Genomic DNA, 22230 nt, shown 5'->3' with positions numbered 1-22230 from the left:
GAGATGTTTCCTCTAATTGTCGATGCTGCCAATTCAACCAGATCAAACTGGGTTCTTTCCTTCTTGTGCAGCACCAGCAAATAAAGGTTCTGTGAACCAAATTCGTCCCTCACGTATACTGTTCAATCTCATTGTTGTCAAAGTATGTCAGCAGTGACATCTATGCAATTCTCACTGTTTCAAGAGGGGTTAAACCTGTTAAGTGGTTGGAATATTGTAAACAACTCTGTTGCTGATGCCCAAGTAATAGAATCTAGCTCACTCTCTGTGCTGTGAAAATAAAAATATGGTGTAAAATAAGAACTGTTTTATGTGTTGAAAGCTTACAAGTCAAACTGCAAGTTGCGGCAAATAAAGTCTTCTCTTTACAATAGAGGCCTTTTCCTAGCAGTACATTAATCAATGGGAAAGCTGAATGTTGGTCTCCGTGATCAATTATCTATACTCTTAAGCAGTAGTGAGTGATGGAATATAAGGGGGTCATTTCCTGGAAGTTATTGACCGGGTGCAAAGTGTTAAGGGCCCAAACCATTGACTGACAAGAAATATCCAACCTTGAGGTCATTTTCTACTATTTTAGACCAGAAAAATGTAAAAAAACATGCTAAAAATTAATAGCTGACCCGCGTGTGCCCCCCCCAATTCAATCTTTTATTTAGAAATGAGGCCAGTGTTTTCCTACCAGTTAGAAGTGCCAGTACAGTAGCCAAAACCAGTACAGAGACCCAAAGCCCAATTCTGAATCCTTGGGCACCCAGAAGTCTCACTGAAGTGAAGTCGGTGGGAGTTTTGGTCACTCCAGGAATGCATACCGTGGAAACATGATTTCATTTTCAGTATTCCACTGGGCTTATAATGTAGCACATTGTTTATGTTTATTTTTAAATCTACCTCCTTATTACAACATGGCCTGCTGATCAGTCATTGAGACCAGAAAAGCCAATGCATGTAGAATATAAATATCTGTACATTGAACAGGCAAAGGGTTGACAGACTCTCTCGTTAGATAGCCAGTGTGTACCAACATGGGGGAATGCAAAGTCTTGCCTGCATTTGCCTAAAGTTAGGCACCTTAACTCAGATCTGATCATCCAGATACAGTGTCTGGTTTTTGGAGGGCAGACCACCCAAAGTTTCTATGGAGGCTCCAGCAAGTTAGATTTGGTTCTCTCCCTTACATACTGAGCCTCCTTTTTATCCAGTCCTGAAGTCATTCCACATGAAGTCATTACCATTTAAGCAACTTTCGGCTTCGGTGGTCTCTCAGTTCAATTGCCACCAGATGCATGTGAATATCACATACATCACCAGCACAGGTAGCACCGCTTGGCCCTCTAATTGTCAGTCTTCTCACAGAAACCATAGATGGACAGACAGTCAGATCAATCTCAGAGATGGCCCACTTGACTAGTGACAAGGCACATTTGCTGGACAGCATCAGTAAGCAATCACAGCTTTGCATGAGTTCTTTGGATAAAAAGAAGATTTCAGATATCAAAGTTATCAATTACATCAACATAAATAAAACATAATATAAAACAAAACATGCAGGATTGGATTGCTGCCAAAGGCATTAGAAAGCAAGGATTTCAGGCCAAGCAGAGAACAATCAGGGATTTAAGATTATATAGTCCCAAAGTTTAAACTCCATCACTATTCCAAAGCAGTAAAGACGCCCTGTCTGAAAATCTATTGTTTTCATAAGCATGATCACTAGGTGGGGGAGCCTGGATACACAAGCACACAGAATATTATTTGTTTGGGACTTTGCCCCCAAAGTGTAGAATAGCTTAAGCATTAGGTATTCTTAATTTGTTAAAACTTGTGAGGAATTGGCTAAATTAGCAACTGCGAAGAGGCCGGGATTGTATCATAGGCTAATAAAAACACTAATAAAACTTTTAAACTAATTCACACATCTGCAGTCTGAGGGGGGGTATTACATAATATGTGCCATTATGGCCACAATCCCACCCCACCCTACTGCTTGCTTGCTGCAGGGGGAAAAGTGTTGGTCTGATGTCCCCTCGGCAGTTTTACAGGCTTCTCAGAGAACCACCACCATCTTCAGACAGCTGTCGAGGGAATTTATAAAAGGAATATGGGTAATTCTCTCAAGTGCCTATAATTCGCACTTTCCAAGATTCTTTGAAAGTATTATAGCCTACCCTCCGGTCCACAGATTCCTTCACAGGGAGATAAAAAAAATCCATGTCTGGTATTTTTATGCCCTACATGAAAATAATCAACATGGCTCTTTGGGCCTCACAAGGGTTTTAAAAAGTTTATTCCTTCAAATGCTATGATTGCATGATTTCACATGCTCAGAAAAAAAATATTCCATGTCTATGTTTTGAAAATGAAGACAGAGCTTAGGACCATATGCAAACATGAAAGATTGGGATTTTTAATAACATCTCTTAATATTTTAAAAACATTGAAATAAACATACCATTTTGTGGTGTTCCTAATGTCAGCCATCGCTAACCTCTGTGTGTGTTTGTGATGCCATCTTGTGCACCGACAGCACGTTGCATTTAAATTAGGCATTATCATACATTTCTGCAGGATATCCCAGTTTAGGATCCTAGTATGAAGTCTCTCTCTCAAACTCTATCACATTTAGCATGCACTTTCCATGGCACACCTCCAGCATGGCTGAAAAATATCTCCAAAGCCACTCTTGTAGAACTCTCTGAATGCCCCTATATTACTGTGTTTGCAATATTTCAGAGCAGTAGAGATAGATTTTATAGAGGTACAAACCATCCCCCTTCTTCTCAATAAGGTATTTTTCAGAGCTATGCTGGAGGGGACTGGCAGAGGCTGGTAGGGACTTACTGTGAAAATTCCAGTGAATTCCCTGTCTCTGATGGAGTTTACCTCCTCTCTGATTATTGCTAAATCAACACTGACAGACATGTTCCTAGGCTCATAAAAATACTTCTGAAGAGCAAATATTTACCTTTGGAATGGACCAGAGTTCACCAAGTGTCAGATATTTCCCAAGACATTCCTTGAGGAAGATACCCCAGGAACTCCTATAAATCCATCCCTCACCTTCATTTCATGTTATTCATGTTCCATGCTGTATCAATATAGTCAACATAGTTTGGGGGGGGGGAAGTCTGTATTTGTTTGCATCCTTGTTATTGTTCTGAGAAAGCATTGTTTCAGTGAGAAAACAAATTCCTCACCTCTCCTCTCAGCAAGCTCACATGACCCAGTACAACAGGGCCTAATCACAGAACGAGGGAGAAAATGTCAGTGCAAGATCCTCATTAAAATACTGGCCATACCTCAATACTTTATTTTCAGTTAGTACATGAGCTCCGTTTTTCTGAGCTTTCTTGAGGTACCTGACTCCCAAGTCTATATTTTTAAAATAATTTTGGGGACTACAAAGAGCTTTTAAACATATTTGTTTCCAAAAGCAAAAACTCTCTTATCCCACAAAATAGCCCCACATCCTCCCTGAAACAGGAGGGGGAGTGAGGTTCCAACCTTTACCTCAGTTACTTTAATTAATTATCTCATGCTATGAGTGCTATGTATTATATCTGCATGACATTCTTTTGTGATAAAGGGCCCAAACCTGACAGATACTGAGTGTGTTCAACTCCCATAGACTTCAGTAGCAGCTAAAGGCACATAGGCCCTGACTTGCCAAACAGGTCTGATTCTGCAAAGCATTTACACATGTGGTCAATTTTAATGGGATGTAAGCACATGCATAAAATCAAACATGGGTTTAAGTGGTTTGCTGAATCAAGACCATTGCACTTTGTAGGTGTGCACATAGTTGACACAGCTGTGAAGGTCCTTGACTGACTGTGACGGTGCAGTGAGGTGTAAAGTAGTATAAAGTTCTCTAGGACAGTGGTTTTCAACCTTTTTTTCATTTGCAGACCCCTACAAAAGTTTGAATGGAGGTGCAGACCCCTTTGAAAATTCAACCTGTGGTCCACGGACCCCTACCATAAAAGTCTTAGACTAAAAATGACTGAACAGAATTCAACTATAAATGTTGCACGTGCTGGTGAGAAACCGTGTTTGACTGTGGGCTTCTATGGTAACAACAATACTTCTGGGTATTGACCTGTGTGTGGGGGGGGGAGGGGTATTCATATATTTCTGATTGATCAGAGAAACAAAATGCCTTTTTTGAGATCTGAAACTTGATTTTCATAGTCAACCGTGGACCCCTTAGACATAGGTCAACAGACCACAGGTTGAAAACCACTGTTCTGTTTTCTTTATGGTTATCAACACAAAGCAAAATGCAGACAAAATAAACCATAAACAAACTTACAATAGAAACCCCAAGCCTTTGTTCATATTTATTATGACAGGACAATAACCTGAATAATAAAGATGAACTTTTTTCTTCCCTGTTGAAGTTCTATCATTCCCATATGCTGGGACAAGTTCCTAGGAGGACTGCATTATTCCAGCTGCTTTATTCTAAGACCAAACAAACAATGAAACTAACACAAAGCAAGTTAGTCTAAAAGAGAGGGTTACGATAAACCAGCTAACTAGATGACTGCAGAATAGGATGGCGGATTCATATAAATGCCCCAGCTCTTCCATATTCCCTCATCTTGAATATTTGATAGCCTCTCTTTTGTTGTTTAAGGAATAAAATAACTTGTACAATGAACAACTACTGCTACTAAAGTAGCACCCAATGAGGATCAGGCCCCATTATACTGGGCACTGTACAAACATAAAACAAATGACGATCCTTTCCCTTAAACCAGTGTTTCCCAAACTTGGGACGCCGCTTGTTCAGGGAAAGCCCCTGGCAGGCCGGGCCGGTTTGTTTACCTGCTGTGTCTGCAGGTTCAGCTGATCACGGCTCCCACTGGCCGTGGTTCGCCGCTGCAGGCCAATGGGGGCTGCGGGAAGCAACGGCCGGTATGTCCCTCTAGATAGGGACAAGATGCAAACGATGGGTGAAGAACTCAGTGGGGATGGGAGTGAGGGAAGGAAAGGGAGATAGTGATAGTAACATTTGAATATACTAAAGGCCTGATTCAGTGCCTCATAATGTTAAAAAGAGTCTTTCCATTAACTTTAATGGAGTTTGGATCAGGACCTAAGTATACAGTTTGGAGGTTTCATAGATTTTGTTTAACATAGAAGAAATTAATCGCTTATTTTTAATTCATAAATGGCTAACTAAATATGACTCTCTGTTATAACATAGATTTTGCAAAGCTTGGGCCGTCAAGAGTTTTGGCTTCCTCATTTAAATGATACTGAGTCAATATTCAGCAGTCAGAGAAGCCACATGTGATGGCCACTACCCTAGCTGACACTGATGATTAAACAGAGCTAAAAGAATGACCTAAAGAGAAAGTAACTGATCAGACTACGTGTTCCATGATCTCCCCTCACCACGAAGGAAGTGGTTGCACCATGAGAGTCCCTGGCCAGGTTGCATCACTGGAGTCTGGCCCACAAAAGACTTGAAGAAACCAAAATACCCCTAATCCATATACAAAGAGGAAGTCTAAATCAAAATATTTTGGTGTTCGGGAGCTTGGTTTGTCAACAACAACAAAATCAAAATTTTATGCAGAAAGCAAACACTTAAGGAAAAACTTGGTTTAAGCAAATACCCAATTCTCTGTTGAAAAACAGTTTAGATAGAAAGTGTTAAATCAGGCTCAATTATTATCCGCATTTTACACATGGGGAAACTGAGGCACTGATGGGTTAATTGATTTGCCCAGCATCACTCACCAAGTCTATGGCACAGCCAGGAACAGAATACACTTCTCCTGGCTTGTACCTTATCTGCAGGATCAAATTCCTTATCCTCTTTACTTAATCAAATAAAAAAATTATTTATTCATTTATATATTTTTTGCTTTGGCTTATGAAAACCTCAGATGCACACCTATTGCTAATATTATTTAGGTTTCAGTCCTGCACACACTTATGCATGTGCTTAGCTTAATGTAAGTGAATAGTCCTAATGAGTAAAATTAAGCATGTAAAATTAGACTGGATGAGGGCCTTACCTAGCTGTATGTCTTTCTACTTACGGATGCACAAAATCCAAAATACATTTTTTTTATTTCTTTTTTATTAAATCTAGATCCACAATATTCCCATGCTGTGGAATAGCATCAATTTTTTTTCTTGCTAACACCAAAGTGGCTTATGATGGGTACCAGAAATGTGTCATTTGTTTGTTTGTTTATTAATATGGAGGGGGAGGGGGACAAAAGTAATTATCACTGCATACTTGAGGATTAAAGTAGACACAATATGAAAGCAACTACAGTTTACCTCTTAGGCCTACTTATTTGCCAGATTATCCTTAAAGGTGAATATGAAAGTAAGAATTCCAGTTGAATGCTTAAATGTGAGTAGTGGTTGAACTCTCCTTTCTCGATGTTTTCACTGGGCCTCTCCTTCTTCCTCTGATTTGGGTGTGATCCCCCCCTTTTCCTTATGTAAACCTCATTTTGCTCCTTCTATTTTAGCTGCAGTGACTACCCAGGGAGTAATAGGCCAGGCATGGCATCTCTTCCTGACAGGAAAAGCCACCAAGTGTGTTATCTTAACCTACAGCTGGAGAGATAATAGCACTGAACATTGAGCCTTTAAAAAAGAAATATGAAATAATTCAAATAGCAGCTTCTGCTGACAACAGTAGATTTCACTGAGCCGGATGTTATGAAATAACAGATTTGCCACTGATGAAACTACATCTGTGGATGTGAAGTCACGGACAATGTGGTACCATTTGACTAACATGAATAGAGGCAGCATGTGCACCCCAACTATAAAGAGATATATCTGTATCATTCATCTATATTTATATTCCTTTCAACTATGTTTGTCTTACAATTTCAGAGAGAAGCACTGGCTTTTCCTCTTACTGTCACAATTTTTACGGAAACTGCACCATTCCTGAATGGTTTGAAGTATACCCTATACAGGATCATTTGGGCTTCAATTCAGCACAGCACTTTAAGACAGACTTACCTTTAACCACATGCTTAAATCCCATTGTCATTAAGCTAAGCACATGCTTACGTGGTTTGTAGTGTAGAGATGGATATAAGCACATATTTAAACACACTGAAGAATTGCTGATGCTCCATGGAAATCTTTGAGAAATATTCCTACTTCTAGCTTGCATATTTTGGGGTAGCATGGTCCACCTATTCCTTAACGTTTAAGGAGATGTGTCTGAAAAAGAATTTTTGAGCTGTTTTCCACCATATGATATTATTTAGCTTTTATATAGCATTTCTCATCTCTAGGGCTCAAAGTGCTTTACAAAGGAAGGGCATTATCCCGTTATTTACAGAGATGAAAACTAAAATATATAACAGTGGACAGAGTTGATCTTGGTCACAGAAAATGTCGGTAGGAGAGCTGAGACTAGAACCCAGTTCTCAAGGTTGCTAGTCCAGTGCTCCTTTCACTGCACCAGACTGCCACCTTAACCTAACTTTTCTCATGTAAGTAGCAGGGAAGTCTGCAAGTTTCATTTTGTATTGTTTACTTCTCATCACATGACAGCAAATACAAACAGCACTTGACTCAAGAGTCTGAGTCGTAACTCTGAGGTTGTCCCAAGATCTACACAGGGCTCAGGACACCCACAGAGGCACAATAATTCCTCACAGGTGCCTCCTGGTTTCCTCTCTGCTGGCAGCATTGCTCTGAAGAATTTAAATTATTTAAATAATTGGCTGTTTGTGGAAAGACTGAGTCTTTAGGCAGAATTTAAATAAGAGAAGAAGTGGGTTGACAGATAAGAATTAGGAGAGTGCTCCATAGGTAATGAAGCAGCATAGAAAACAATTCTAATTAGGAAAAGAAGCAAACCCATTAACCACCCCGAGAACACCTTTGATCAAGATTCAAACTGAGCCAGTATTGAAACTGTTTTGCGGTTCAGTAAATGGTTGTTATTTTTGAATGTTGAGTGCCTCTACTCTTCTAGAATCCAGCTGAGACTAGAAGTAGATGTGCCAAAATACTGGGAGAAAAAGTTATGTTTGTAATGTTTCTGGACCTAACAGAAGCTAGACATACATACAAGAAAACTTAGGACAAACCCATGTCATTTGAGATTTCCTGACCATTTTGTAGATCCCAGCAGTTCTAGTAGTTTTGGATAAACTTCCATCTTTTGGGTCTTATCCAAGCTGAAATGTCAAACCTTTGAAAATTTGTCCATCACTTTTCTTCATGGCCCACTGACCTGAAACGATACTGTCAGTCTCTTAGTTTCCACCCCCAAAAATGAAACCATATAGTTTAAGAGGCCAGGAGGTACCTGCAGTAGGTTGGAACCAGAGTCCCAGGGTAGCCCCTCCATTCTACAGGGACAAAGAAAAGCTCAAGAATCACACACTGTATAAATTCAAATCCAGATCCAAACTTTGGGGGATATTCAGATCCAGGATTTTGGTTTGCCCTATTATAGAGATGAGATCTGATTACAAAACTGGGATCCAAATCCAGAACTGAATCTGAACGATGTCTGTGGATGTTTGGATCCAGAGTTTTAGCTCATCTATAATCTACTTTCCACTCCACTTTGCATTGCTGTAACACACTGTATATAATCTGCAACCTTGGGACTCATTCCACATATATGGCAGCTGTACTCTGAATTATTTTCTTAAATGGGTAGCACAGTAGGAGAAAAACTGAAATACACTGGATGTTATTATCAAAGTCACTTTACCTCCCTTAAAAATGTGGAAACCTTTATTCTACTGGCAATACTATTAAACAGTGTCAAGAACAAAATATTTTTTAATATGCTGTATGGAGCCACTTCCATCAGACTTTGAGGGAAGTTAATAAATCAACAGAAACCACTTAAATGCAACATTTTCATGGGTCCAGTGGAATTCTAAACAAATAACAGGTTTGTAAGAATGAAAAGTCACTTATATTAGAGACAATCTAACGTTGAAAGGAGGGTAAAAGATGCTTAAGTGTTAATATTTTATGTCGCCCCCGCTCTCACTAGTAATTGCAACCCATTAAAAAGAATGTCAAGCCATAGCTGTTAGCACTGGCACAGTGCCAAGTAAACCCAGAATCCTCATGGAAGGGGGTTAATTGCTACAAGAAGAGGTAATTTATTAAGGAACACTGAAAGCCTGTATATACCCAAAGTTCAGACTGCACTACAAAAATCTCATGTGAATATTATGTTTGATAATCAGAGCTTTTCCTACAGTGGACTTTAGAGCCCTAGCAGATTCGGAAAGCTGAAAAACCAACAAGGTCTTTCTACGTGACTCCTATAAACCTTTACCTGGTGCCCTCCAGTCTGCCATTTCCCCTATGCCGCCTCCCCCTCCCCCCCCCCCCACACACACACAAACACCAGGAAAGTTTGCTGCTCAATAAACACATGCTCACTGACAAGAAAAGCCTATATGACAATCCGGCTAAGTGTCTGAAACTCCCTCTGCTTTATTTTGCTATGTTTGGCATACTATAATATAGCCTCAGTAATCTCGCACACGTCAAACTATATTTTCTTCAGTTCCTAGAATTAATGCTTTTATGAACCTTACCTAAGGGCCCAAGTCATAAGGGCCTCAACTCCACTTACGTAAATGGAAGTGGCAGGCACTCAGAACCTCTCAGGAGACTCATTATCCCAGAGGATTGGGCCCTACATTAGCTGCATTTTTAATCACAGTTTAGAAACACAATTTAGTCCATTAAACATCATGAACTAAATTCTGCCTTCAGATCCCCAAACCCAGCTGTAAGGCAGGGGACCCTACCTCTCTTCTGACTAGCTTTCAAAGCATTGTACTCATTAACAGCACTACATTAAGCAGTACTAATAATAAAGTCAAATGGGGTTGGGTATGCATATCTAAGAGCAATATTTGGCCCCAGGAGCTAAAATAAAAGTAATCAACTTCTATGTCTAACTCTGGCATAATTCTTCACTCAGTTTGCAATGCAAATATCTACCACATAGTCTCTGTTTGATTCCTGGATGAAGGGTGTGCAATATATATAGCAGAGCTATCTGAATTGCAGATTGGAAAGCAAAATTTTATTGGCACCATCCTTTAGAAGTTTTGCTTTTCTAGGGCTTGATCCAAAGCCCACTGGAGGCATTGAAAAAACCCCCAGTGTCTCCAGTGGATTTTAGATGAACATCATAAACTGCTTTAAAAAAACAAAACTGAAACATAGACCTTTGGAAACCATCACATTCTATGTTTTACCTCTTTAGGAAAGGTAGCACAAAAGTAGGAATTGAGAGCTTCTGATATAGGTACGGTCTTCTGTTACTGTAGTTGTGATCCCTACATATTCCTCTTGATCTCTGGATACTCTCTAATACTCTAATTTAATTTAAACTACCGGTAATTTGTCCATCTCTATCTACTCTGATCTAATGTACTTCCAGTTCCCAAATGCCATCAAGTGTCTTTATTATTATTATAGGAGTGCCTATGAGCTGCGGTCATGGATCAGGACCTTACTGTGCTAGGTGCTATAAAAACATAGAACTAAAGACGGTCCCTGCCCTAAAGTGCTTACAAGCTACATATAAAACAAGAGACAGCAAATGGATACAGACAAATAGAAGAGTACATGGAAACAAATGAGAAGATTTTGGTCATCACTGTTAGGCAGTGATCTCAGCACACCAGGGGTGTCAAGTTTTTTGTAGGCATCGCACTAAGGATAATTTTAAGGAGTGATCTGAAGGTGGATAATGGGTAGCTTTGCAGATGTTTATAGGGAGCACCTCCCAAGTGTGAGGGGCAACAAGGGAGGAAGTATGAAGGTGCTTGTTTGAAAATGTAACAAGTGGACAATGGGGGGGAGGGGCTCAAGGGTCGATCAGAGGTGGGAGTCTTTACTACTTTTTCCTTCTTATATTTTCCAACATCTGTTTATACTAAACTATCAAACTTATTTCACAATAATATATGTTAATGATGGCTGAACTTCAAAGATTCATAAGTTTGGTTCAGATAAATACCCCAAAGTTATGAGGCCTGATTCTTCTCTCAGTTACACTGTGTAAAGCAGGAATAACTCCCCACTGAAGTTCCACTGGTATAAAATTGGTGTAAATGAAAGAAGAATCAGACCCTGGATATTTATGAGAACCTTATTCAAATTGTCTGACCTTCAAGTCTGCTATATTGAGCTGGAAAGAAGCCTATGTCCTGAGAAAATAGGCCAGAAATACTGTGAGAAGAGGGCATTCTAGTGGTTTTTCCTGACTTCTGCTTGCTGGTTCACAGGGAACAATGAGGAAGTGCAGAGATGTGCAAAACTGGCAAATAGGTTTTTTTTAAAATGTTCAATGAGTCTTTTTCTAACCTCAAAATGGCTTTGTTCGGGTTCAGATGGAATTTTGAATAAGGATCCAGGTCGTTACTAAATTTATATTATTGGTTCACCCACTGCTCAGGTTTTATTTTGCTTTTTAATTTTTTGCGGTTGTATTATTCAAACATAAGAAGCTGAGACTTTCCAAGCAGCTCAGGGAACTTAGCCACCCAACTTATATTAAAATTGTGTGGTTACATCTGCTGCACTGCTTTGAAAAATCTCTAACAAAAGCATTTTACATAATTCTATTCCCAGTCCCCCACCCCACCCTCTGGACTTTTCTTTATTTTGCTTAATTGGTACCTTTTGAAAGCAATGGCAATAAAGGCAGATGACTAAAGAGATAAAAGCTATCTGACTATAACATAGTACATGACCTGGAGTACACATCCACACACTTGCAAAATGAATCAATGACAGAAAAGCTCTAGGGACTTCTTTAGCAAACAAATATTGCTGCACATGTTCAGCAATTAATTTCTTAAAAAACAAAACTCCTTAATGCAGCTGTACAAAAATGCACCACAAAATTTCATGGGATTTTTGCAAAATTGCTTACAGAATTTTATTGAAATTTCAAAATTTCTCTGAAAAATGTCTTTTGTCATACATTTTAAACTCAAAATTCAAAGGAGATTATTAAACTGAAAATCAGTATTTTGACAAAAATTTAATGAAAACCTCAAAATTCAGAGTTTGTGAAAATGAGGTGTCACAGTACCCCATGGGAATTGTAGATCAGGTGCCTCATGCCTCGCATTCCTTCCTAGTGCTCTGGCCCCCTAGCTGGGGTATATTTCCCACCATGTATCAGGCAGAGAACTCCCACGATGCACTAGATGGCTCAGTCAGAGGGGAGACTCCAGTGCATCATGGAAGATGTACCATGGCTGGATTATAATAGGCAGGTGCAGTTTAATGTTGAACTGACGTGAAACAAAAATATTTTGGTTCAATTAAGCAAAATATTTTGATTTGGTTCTATCTGTCCTGAATGAACTATTTCATTTTAATTTTCCCAATGGAAAATTGCTGCAAAAACACCATTTCCCCATGAAAAAAAGCCATTTTGACAGAAATTCCTTCTTGTGAGCAAAGCTGGATTAAAGTTCCCAGTTGCACTGCACTGATCCTGATGCTGCTTTCTATATGCCTCCCACTACGCACCTTGTGCCAGTGCGGCCTAAAAAGCGCTCTGTGTTACACCTGCCTGTAATGGCTAGAAGGTGCTGACCAGTGAGCCCAGGATCTGTATAGCATGGTACTGTCTAGACCAGTCCTCTCTTCAGTAACCACAGCCTTATTCCGCTGACAGTATGGAGGCTATGTGATGTAGGGGAGGCTATGTCCGCTACATGCTACTACAAGACCACATTTGCTCTCGGGTGAACTTCTCTGGGCCTCTTAGCAAATTTCTGTGACCAAAATATATCAGCAGTGTGGTGTAAAGCAGGCACAATTCGCCAAAGGAAAGCACATATTAACTATAATATAGCAGCCCCAGCGTGCTAGGTGTTTTGCAGGGAGCTAGAAAGACAAAATCCCAAAAGATCCTTGTTCAAACAAGGCATAAGGAATGGAAAATAACAAGCAGCTTAACTTATGTGGGTTGATGAACCTGAATCTGAACTTCAACATAGCTGCGGTTTTCAGATTTGGAGTTTGGGTTTAAGTCCATCTCTAACATTTATGTGATACACGACGTGAGTTTCTTTATGATCTCACATGAGCATGCTATTCCTCCATAAACATGTTGCTAATATACGCACAAACATATTTACTGTATTGGTAGTACAATCTTTAGGGCATTAAAGTGAACTATACATGAACTGTAATCATATTTAACACTAACACCGGCAGATAACTGAACAACTTTTCTAAAAATTAAGAAATCTGGGAGGTAAAATGTACAGAATATACTGATGCAGAAAATTTCATAATGATATTTAAAGAGTTATTGCCATAACACCCTAGAGAAATGTTTTCATCAGATTTTTTCTGCATATGTATTCCATTTTCTCTTCATAGGTTCATCTGTTCTCTATATTGAAGTGAAGCAATGTTTAATTGAGATCATGCCTTGAAATACAATTTTATCAAGATCAGTACATCTTTTACAGTAAATATTATTCCCTACAAAAAGGAGATATTAAAAGAACTATAACATTGCAAAATCAGCCATTCAAAATTTAATAAATGGCAGTATTAAGGTGGATCGTGCAACTTTCATTCCACTCCCCTGTGACAATCTTTAATTATATGGTCACATACTATTTTTCCCCAGGACCCCCATCTCATTTAGTGAACACTCAAAGCAACAGTCCCAGCAAATTGTTTGTGACCACTCATTAGGATGATCCATGATCACATAAACCAGTAATTCTCGAAAGCAAACAGATTCATTGGAATTGAAATCTGTGCACAGATAATCCAGGAAATGAAAAAGACACAACTGTCATTGAACGACATGGCAACTAGTTCTATAGAAAATGCATAATGGTGTGACGTGAAATAAAGATTTGTTTGGGATGATGTCCGTGGCTTTATGACTTGTAGGCAACAGAGTCGTCCAAAACTCCTGCCAGGAAAACCTTGATTTCAGACCATGCCTTCAAGTATATGTTCTATGTATGCCACATACAGTCAGTTAAGGGGGGGGGGGCTATTTTACAAATGTTTTATAGTGTTTTAAAATTTTTATTTGGACCTCTGTGCTTGGGTGTCCCTTTGCTTAAACAGTTTTGTGCTGCAGTGGACTATGAGTCCACCTGACTGGGACTCAGCCGTAACCATAAAAACCTCTAAAAATGACAATGTGGGCGAGGTAATATCTTTTATTGGGCCAAGAGCTGTAGGTGACAGAGAAAAGCTTTCAAACTTACACAGAGCTCTGACCTGACTTGACCTGAAGGAGAGCTCTTTGTAAGCTCAATAGCTTGTCTCTTTCACCAACAGAATTTAGTCCAAATAAAAGATATTAACTCACCTGCCTTGTCTCTCAAATGTTCTGGGACCAAAATGGCTAAAACAACACTCTAAAAAGTACTTCAAATAGCTTTCCTATACATAAAAAGTCACAATTTTAAGGTTCTGTCTCTTTGGACCCTCCGCAGCTGGAGTTCTGCATGTCACATTGGGAATACCCCCTTTCCAACAGTATAAATCTTCCAACTTTAGCCTTGTAGGTTGCGAGATAAGGACCTTAAACCTGTCACTGTTCCAAGATTGAATATTGTCCATCCTGAGCCTTGTGCCATTGGAATGGGGAATTCCTATTGGGAAAAAACATTTTTATGGCAGTTTTGTTTTTAATGGCAGCTATCTGAAGACGATCCCAGGTTTGGAATGTTAGAAATCGTCTCAGTGTATATCGATTAGTAGGCAGAAGGCAAGCAAGGTTGTTAAAGGTGCAAAATTAGTAACATTTCTCACTTGATTGCAGTCGAGAGAGGAAGGATGGAGTTGCTTTTAGGGCCCTGGACTGGAACTCAAGAGACCTGGGGTCTGTCCCCATCTCTGCCACAGACTTCCTGTGTGACCTTGGACAAATCTCTTAAGGTGAAATCCTGGTCCTACTGAAGTAAATTGAAATTTTGCATTGACTTCAATTGGCCCATAGGAATACCCCAACTCCTGAAGTTCCTTCCCACTGAGATAGCTTCCACAGCCAAGATCATTCAAATCTACTTTCCTGAATTACAGATTATATACTTTGAGAAGAAAACACCATTTCTTCTAGTGCAAAGCATGGTGAATTCCACCTAACAACAGAAACCAAATCCTTAGACACAGGTGCTGGAACTAGGGGTTTGGGGGACGGGCTGCTGCACCCCCTGGCTTGAAGTGGTTTCCATCGTCTACAGGGTTTACAGTTTGGGTCAATGGCTCTCAGCACTCCCACTACAAAAATTGTTCCAGCACCCTGTCTTTAGATGTCAATTTCCATCTCTATTCTGGATGATCCATCTGTTTTCAGGGTGGCCAGAATCTATGGATCTTATTTGTCAAAGAAAGGAAATTTTCAGGTAAGCACAGATACATTTTCCTATTAGTTGTGCTACAGTCCGCAGATCCATTACAACTAGATTTTCATAGCAGTGTATCTCCAGGGTGTGGAGCGGATCATCCTTTAAATGTGACATCCAAAATCAGACAGATAGATTAGCTGCAGAAATAAGGAATGTACCACATGGATCTCATCTCCAAATATGTGGTATAACTATGTACTTTGCAGTATGAGTATAGCATAGAATATGGTTTTTTGAAATACACCATAGCTTCGTACTTTGATCTCTCTCTTTCTGTTGGGAGAGTGCCTAAAGAAAGATAGTTTACTCTCTCATTTATTTCCTAATGACTTGAAAAAAATATTGAAAAAAGTGATAAAAACACTTTAAAATCCTGGACCCAAAATACCCTGGTTTGCAAAATCAATGGAAATATGCCATGTTTTAAAAGATGAGAAAAAAGAAAAAGAAAAAAATACAGAACCTAAAAATAAATTGCTAAAAGAGAAAAGTTCCTGTAATTTTAAGTTTAAAATATGAGCTTGAGTAATCAAGGAAAGCATTTTTACTGCCCAGTCAATATTTTTCCTGGAATCTTTGGTAAACAGACTTTCTTTAGCTCTGTAGTGTGCGTGCCTAACAGTCTTGGGTGTCTCTTACCACAGGAAACTTTATCCTTAAGCAATACAGTAAACAGGAACTCTGTGGTTACGTAGTTCCTGAGAGGGGGAAAAGAAAGAAAGAAAGAAAGAAAGAAAGAAAGAAAGAAAGAAAGAAAGAAAGAAAGAAAGAAAGAAAGAAAGAAAGAAAGAAAGAAAGAAAGAAAGATGTTGGCTGCCATGACAGACAGATTGATTTAAGAAACGGTGTTCTTCTGGTTAAATCTTTCATGTCAGCCTTTGTTTCTATTGCACTTTAAAAAGGCTATCAGTGAATTGGCTCATATTTTCCCAATCTGTTGCATTAATTTCCATATAATCCTGGGAGCCCTGCAGAAGTGCTGGAAAAGCATAAGGTAGCTTATTCTGTCTCTCTAAAGCTCTTTTTATTTACCTTGCTGGTGAAAATGACTAGCCATCTTCTTTTCTGAATCAGCAGCTAGTAGAAGCCATGAGCCATCCAAGACTGAACTAAGCTAGAAAAATGATCTTGAGTGCATTGAGGCACATATAATTCTCACAGCTTCAGCATCACTCCAGTCATTTTTTTATTTTTAGGTTCTTGTATCAAAAGCTGCCACTTAGGCAAACTAAATAGAACAATGCTTTGTTGGCTCCATTTAGTTCCCCCTCAATTGTGGCATGTCCCTATAATCTGATTAATTGAGTAGCACTGATACTAAATTCAAGCCAAAATTCATCATTCTACTTACTATCTTTTCCAAACAAATTTACTACCTAGTTGTCTAATGCAAGGGAAGGTATGCAGTGTATTGCCAGTGGAAACAAATGTTAGTCTCTCAATTCAATGTATTACCATGAAGGCCAAGGATAGTCTGTGTTTTATTATCATACATGACTAATACATATTCAGTCTGTTCTTGGACAAGTAACAATCTGGATGGTTCATAGTTAGGAACTTTCTATCTTTTTGTCAAAATCCCACTGAAAGCAACTTTAATGCTGTATAGCATGTTGGAAGATATGAAGTAGTGGCCCACAGAATTTATGCAGAAAAAAACCAGATACAGTACTCTGCAATAATATTGTTATCTGAAACCCAAATAAGATCAACCCACCAACTAGAAACAGCTATGTTCAGTTTCATTTACTTGTACAATTTCCCTTCCTTAATTACACATTCCTCTGCTTACCCAAGAGCTACTGAATAAGCAGCTATTTTAGTGGCCAATGGCACAAGAATCAATTTTAATAGGATGGGCCTTAAAACTAGAGCACACATTTGTTCTGCGTGCCTTAGGAGAGAGAAAGAGGTGGCTCAAGAAGAAATTCTCTACTGAGGTAACAGTGATCTGTTAGCATGGGTCTCAGTTTTATGAGCCTCTCCCAAACCAGAAAGGTAGAACACACAGAATTTTTGCAGTCTGTTAAGACAGATAGTAAGAATGCTGCTGCCAGCAGTGACCCCTTACTTTTAATTTAATTCCATTTAATACTAATACTGTCCTTTCACTTCTAATGTAGTCATTTGTGTTTCTAGCCTACTAGGAACTCTGGATCAGAGTAACGTCAATTATTTATATGTTTCAGATCAAATCAAAATGAAAAACATTCCCTGTCTGGCATAATGTCTGCATTAATCTTGTACCTATTAAATAATTACCATCCTGAATGTAGGTAATAGATATATTGGTTACATTCAGAATTCATTTACAATGGTGTAAATACAGAATAACTCCTGTGCAGTTAAGGAGATATTCTGATTACATTGATATAACTGAGATTGGAATTAGATTTAGTCATTGTGGGATAGTACATACTCACTGGTATTAACTGGTAGTGCAGGTCTCTCTGATAATCTCTAAGTAACACACCTGCCCTACTCGTTGGTAGTCATGTAATTACAGAGGCAAGAGCCATTTTCCAAACCACTGGTCAGTACTAATGCAGTTTGCTTCAACAGAGTAGTGAAGTAAACTATATGCTAACTAATCAGAAAGCCTCTCTTTCCCCCTGACTTCAGTCTGGTACTGTTTATTTTTGTACAACCTCAAAAACAGATGTTTTCTAGTGCTTAGATCCCCAGGTCAGTGCTTAATTTGTGCCAGGGCTTGCCAGGGATGAGCACCTCTAAGCTTGACAATTCATAGCCCTGGCTTCTCTGGGCTTGCTGCATCAGTAAAAAGATTGCTTGAGCCCCGGCACCTCTTTCATTACAAATTAAACACTGCCCCCAGATGTATCTTTTGTCAGCTGTACAGAGACACTGCTGATTTTTGGAGAGCAGAGATGGGCTGTGGAAAGTTAGCCACTTGGCTCTGGGAGCTGAATTTTCCGGGTGCAGAGTCCATCCTTTGTAATGGACACTCTGTGATTAAGGATTCACTTAGGACTTTTACAAAAGGTCCCACTGAGGCTTAGGCCTGCAGTACAAACTACATAACTCTTACCAAATTGGATTTTCAAGTGAGTGCGCTATGTATTAATAGGCACAGATCACAGCTGCCAAGACACACACATTCTCTGCATGATCACTTGGATTTCTCTTGTTGGAGAGGAAATGTAGTGATCACATGGAGAATTAATATGAGAGGCCACCATAAAAAACAAATAAAGGGGAACCATATTTCCATGCAGGAAACAGAAAGAACAGCCACCATCTGATTTCTATGGTACCTAACTACAACTGTGTTACTTTAACTTTTAAATCCCCATATGTTCTTCCTACAAAGGAATAAGGTTATCTTTCAATCCGATTTGTTTGTGAGAAATAAAAACAGTGGCAAGAGACAGCCTTATTTTACTCCTCTATCTTAATCTATGTTGGGGGAGCAGCTCCTCAGTGATCCCATGTTTAGCTCACCACCCTATACCCCAAGTTAATACGACTGTGCATAGTAATGTGCCAATGAACCACCACAATTCACTGCTAGGGTGAGTTTGTCATGCACATTTTCAGGCATTTGGCACTTGGAGTGACTGTGTTGAAGAAAAGAAGTACTTGTGGCACCTTAAAGACTAACAAATTTATTTGAGCATAGGCTTTCGTGAGCTACAGCTCACTTCATCGGAGTCCAATGAAGTGAGCTGTAGCTCACGAAAGCTTATGCTCAAATAAATTGGTTAGTCTCTAAGGTGCCACAAGTACTCCTTTTCTTTTTGTGGTATACAGACTAACACAGCTGCTACTCTGAAACCTGTGTTGGAGAGACAATTACCCAGACGACTAAAATGACATTCCTGATAACCTGAAAAAAACCCTAAAGACTCCAGTTATTTCCTCAATACTTTTCCCTCTAGAATTCAGTTTAAGTTTCCAAATTCAGACTCTTCCATGGTAATTTGCTCATTTGCCATCATATATAGAGGAGCATTCTGCACTGTACTTGTTAGAAAACGTGATGAATGCTGAATCTTAACACTCAGATCATTGTGTTTTCACAGGTATAATGTGCTGCCTGTTGAAAATCTCTCTAATATTAAAGAAAAAAATTTTTGTCATGAATTCACGATGTGGATTTCCATTGCATTTTCTGCACCTACTTCCCATATGAAGTTCCAGTTGGAATTAATGGGACAATGGCATGCAGACTATGTGATTTGTGATCTGCTATATAAGTTCTAAGTTACTGGGCTCTACATTAACAGTAGCAATCCAAAAAAGGACCTGGACATCATTGTGGACAGCTCAATAATGACCTCTACTCAACATGAAGCAGAGGTCAAAACCAGAAACAAAATGGCGGCATGCATAAGGAATGGGATACAGAATGATACTGACTTTATGATGCTATTACTGATATCAGTTCATTGCCCTTATTTGGAATATTGTGCTTAGTTCTGATCACTCCATCTCAAAAAAAGAGATGGGACAGAGTAGCGGGGACTGGGTGGGTTACAAAATAATTAGAGATACAGCTGGTCAGAAAAGTTTTGACAAAATATACTTTTTGTTGAAATTTGACAATTCTTCAAAATTGAAACATTCCGTGGAGATGAGTTGACTTTGATGAAATTCTGACAGAAACCAGGCAAGGGCTCCAACAGAACAGTGCTGCCAGGCTGCTTTGCGGCCAGCTTTCCAGACCTGTTTTTCGGCAGCCTGCTTGGCGGGCTGATGGGAAGCCAAGAGCCTCTAAGCCATGGGAGCCCCAGTTCCCAGGCTCATGGCTCCTCAGCAGCCACAGCTCCCATGTTCCCTGGCTCCAGGACAACCCACCAGGCAGACTGCCCTGGAGCTGCCATTCCATTTCATGGAGAATTTCAAAATTTTTGATTCTTGTTCCAACTCAGAACATGAATTGACTTATCCTTGTACTGGGTATTTCTTTATTAAGCCACTATACCATATTGCTACACATGGTTTGTTTTAGGTTTTTCCCTCCCCCAAAAGATACTCATTTTTATACACATAATATTTAGTATGGGGAATAACTAGCAAATTTACTGCAAATAGGGTGTGATCCAAAGCCCACTGAAGTCAATGGAAAGAATTCCATTACCTTCATCCGGCTCTAAATCAGACTCATCCAGGAAACTGTATCTATCTATCTAGACAATTGAAATGTTCTTACGGGAACCATTCTCACGGCTGATCTCCTCCCTCCTCCTCATGCCCAGCCCCCCAGAGCCTACTACAAATAACTTCTCAAGTTAAACATCCCATCAAGCACATCATCATTACATGGGTTGCAAATGTTTATTTTTAAAATTGATATATTAGCTAATAGTTTTAATTTTTTGGACAAATGTATTCTTTAAACTGCAATTTTTTTTAGCAATATTGGCACCTCAATGGCATTTATTACACTCCAGTGCTATAAAATATTATGTAAACCCCCCAAAAAAGCAAATGTTATGATGAGCTATTACACTAAATGAATGTTGTAACATTCCTGAGTTTATCAAAACATATTAAACATTAAGTAGCATCTCTTTGTGGTTCCTTTCCTGGTATGCTAGACATTGGAAAGAATGGTTTTAAAATGCGCTGTTCTTCAGTTTGAGGTTAGACAGCCAAAAAATACAGTGCAGTTAGAACATAATTTTGATCACATCACTTGTCTTGTTAAATTCCATTTTCTCATTTCCTATCTCTTTCAAATCATCCACAGGGATCCCCAAACCACAGTGCCATGCTTTAGACAATTCCAGATCACTGCCATGAGCTACTGGACCATTCATATGAGCTATTAAAATGTAATATTCTTCAAAACTAGAAATGGTTCAGAGACAAAGGAAATTCCAGAGAGACTCCTCACTGACAAATATATACAGTAGAAGAAAGTGTTTGAGATTTTCAAAGAAAACTGGGAATACTTGAAATTAACAGGAGTTATGTGGCTAATAAATACCCTAACCAGCTTTGAAAATTGCATCAAACTTTTTAATTTATATTAAACTTTTCAACCCCAGAGACAAGGAGAGTGTACATGTATGCCCTGCCTCACCTCCTGCTACTTAGTTTTACTCATGCAAACAGTCCTCTTAAAATAGAAACTCAGTGAGGTTCTAATGTTTGGTTTAGGTATTTGTAATGCATGTATCAAGTAATCACCAAAGTTATAACTCACCACATAAGTAGTATGTTACCCACAGAGATGGAAGTACATGAACAGTATACGAACAGACCCTTGTTTGAATGCAATCCTAATGGAAACAAAGAGAAGTAAACAACAAAGGGAAGAAGCATGTGTTTGGTTCATTTTTTCAATCATTATTTCAAATGTAACTTCATACAGGGTCACATGGGACTCAGGTTCCTAAACCATCTGGGCACTTTTGAAAATGTTTCCCCTAACTTTTTTTCCAAAACATTTTGAAATGCCGTCGACACTTTGAGAACAACGTGCACTGAATTTTTACCAAAGAGTCTCTTCCTCATTGTTACAATATTGTAACATCAAAAGTCTTGCCTCATGCCTCCATCCCATCAAGTTGCTCCATATGATTTTAGTGAAAAGGACAGAAATGCAATTATGGGTGGTCTCAGGCCTGCCCCGATAGCTAATTTTCAGACAACGTGGTCTGGCCTCATTCCTTCAGCTACCCCGATGTTACAATATAACTTTAGCATGCACAAAACAGCCACATTTCTAATGTTGGTAAAATAAACATTTTTCCAGTGGCACATCAGGTCCCCAGTTTTGTGCGATACTCCTGTTGAGAGCCAAATGGTTCTTCAATACTAAGTTTAGTACACTGGTTGGGTAAGGTAGAAATTGTTACAGAAT

Source organism: Lepidochelys kempii, chromosome 3 (genome assembly GCF_965140265.1).
Source record: "Lepidochelys kempii isolate rLepKem1 chromosome 3, rLepKem1.hap2, whole genome shotgun sequence".
Taxonomy (NCBI): Eukaryota; Metazoa; Chordata; order Testudines; family Cheloniidae; genus Lepidochelys; species Lepidochelys kempii.
This window is presented reverse-complemented; position numbering follows the sequence as displayed.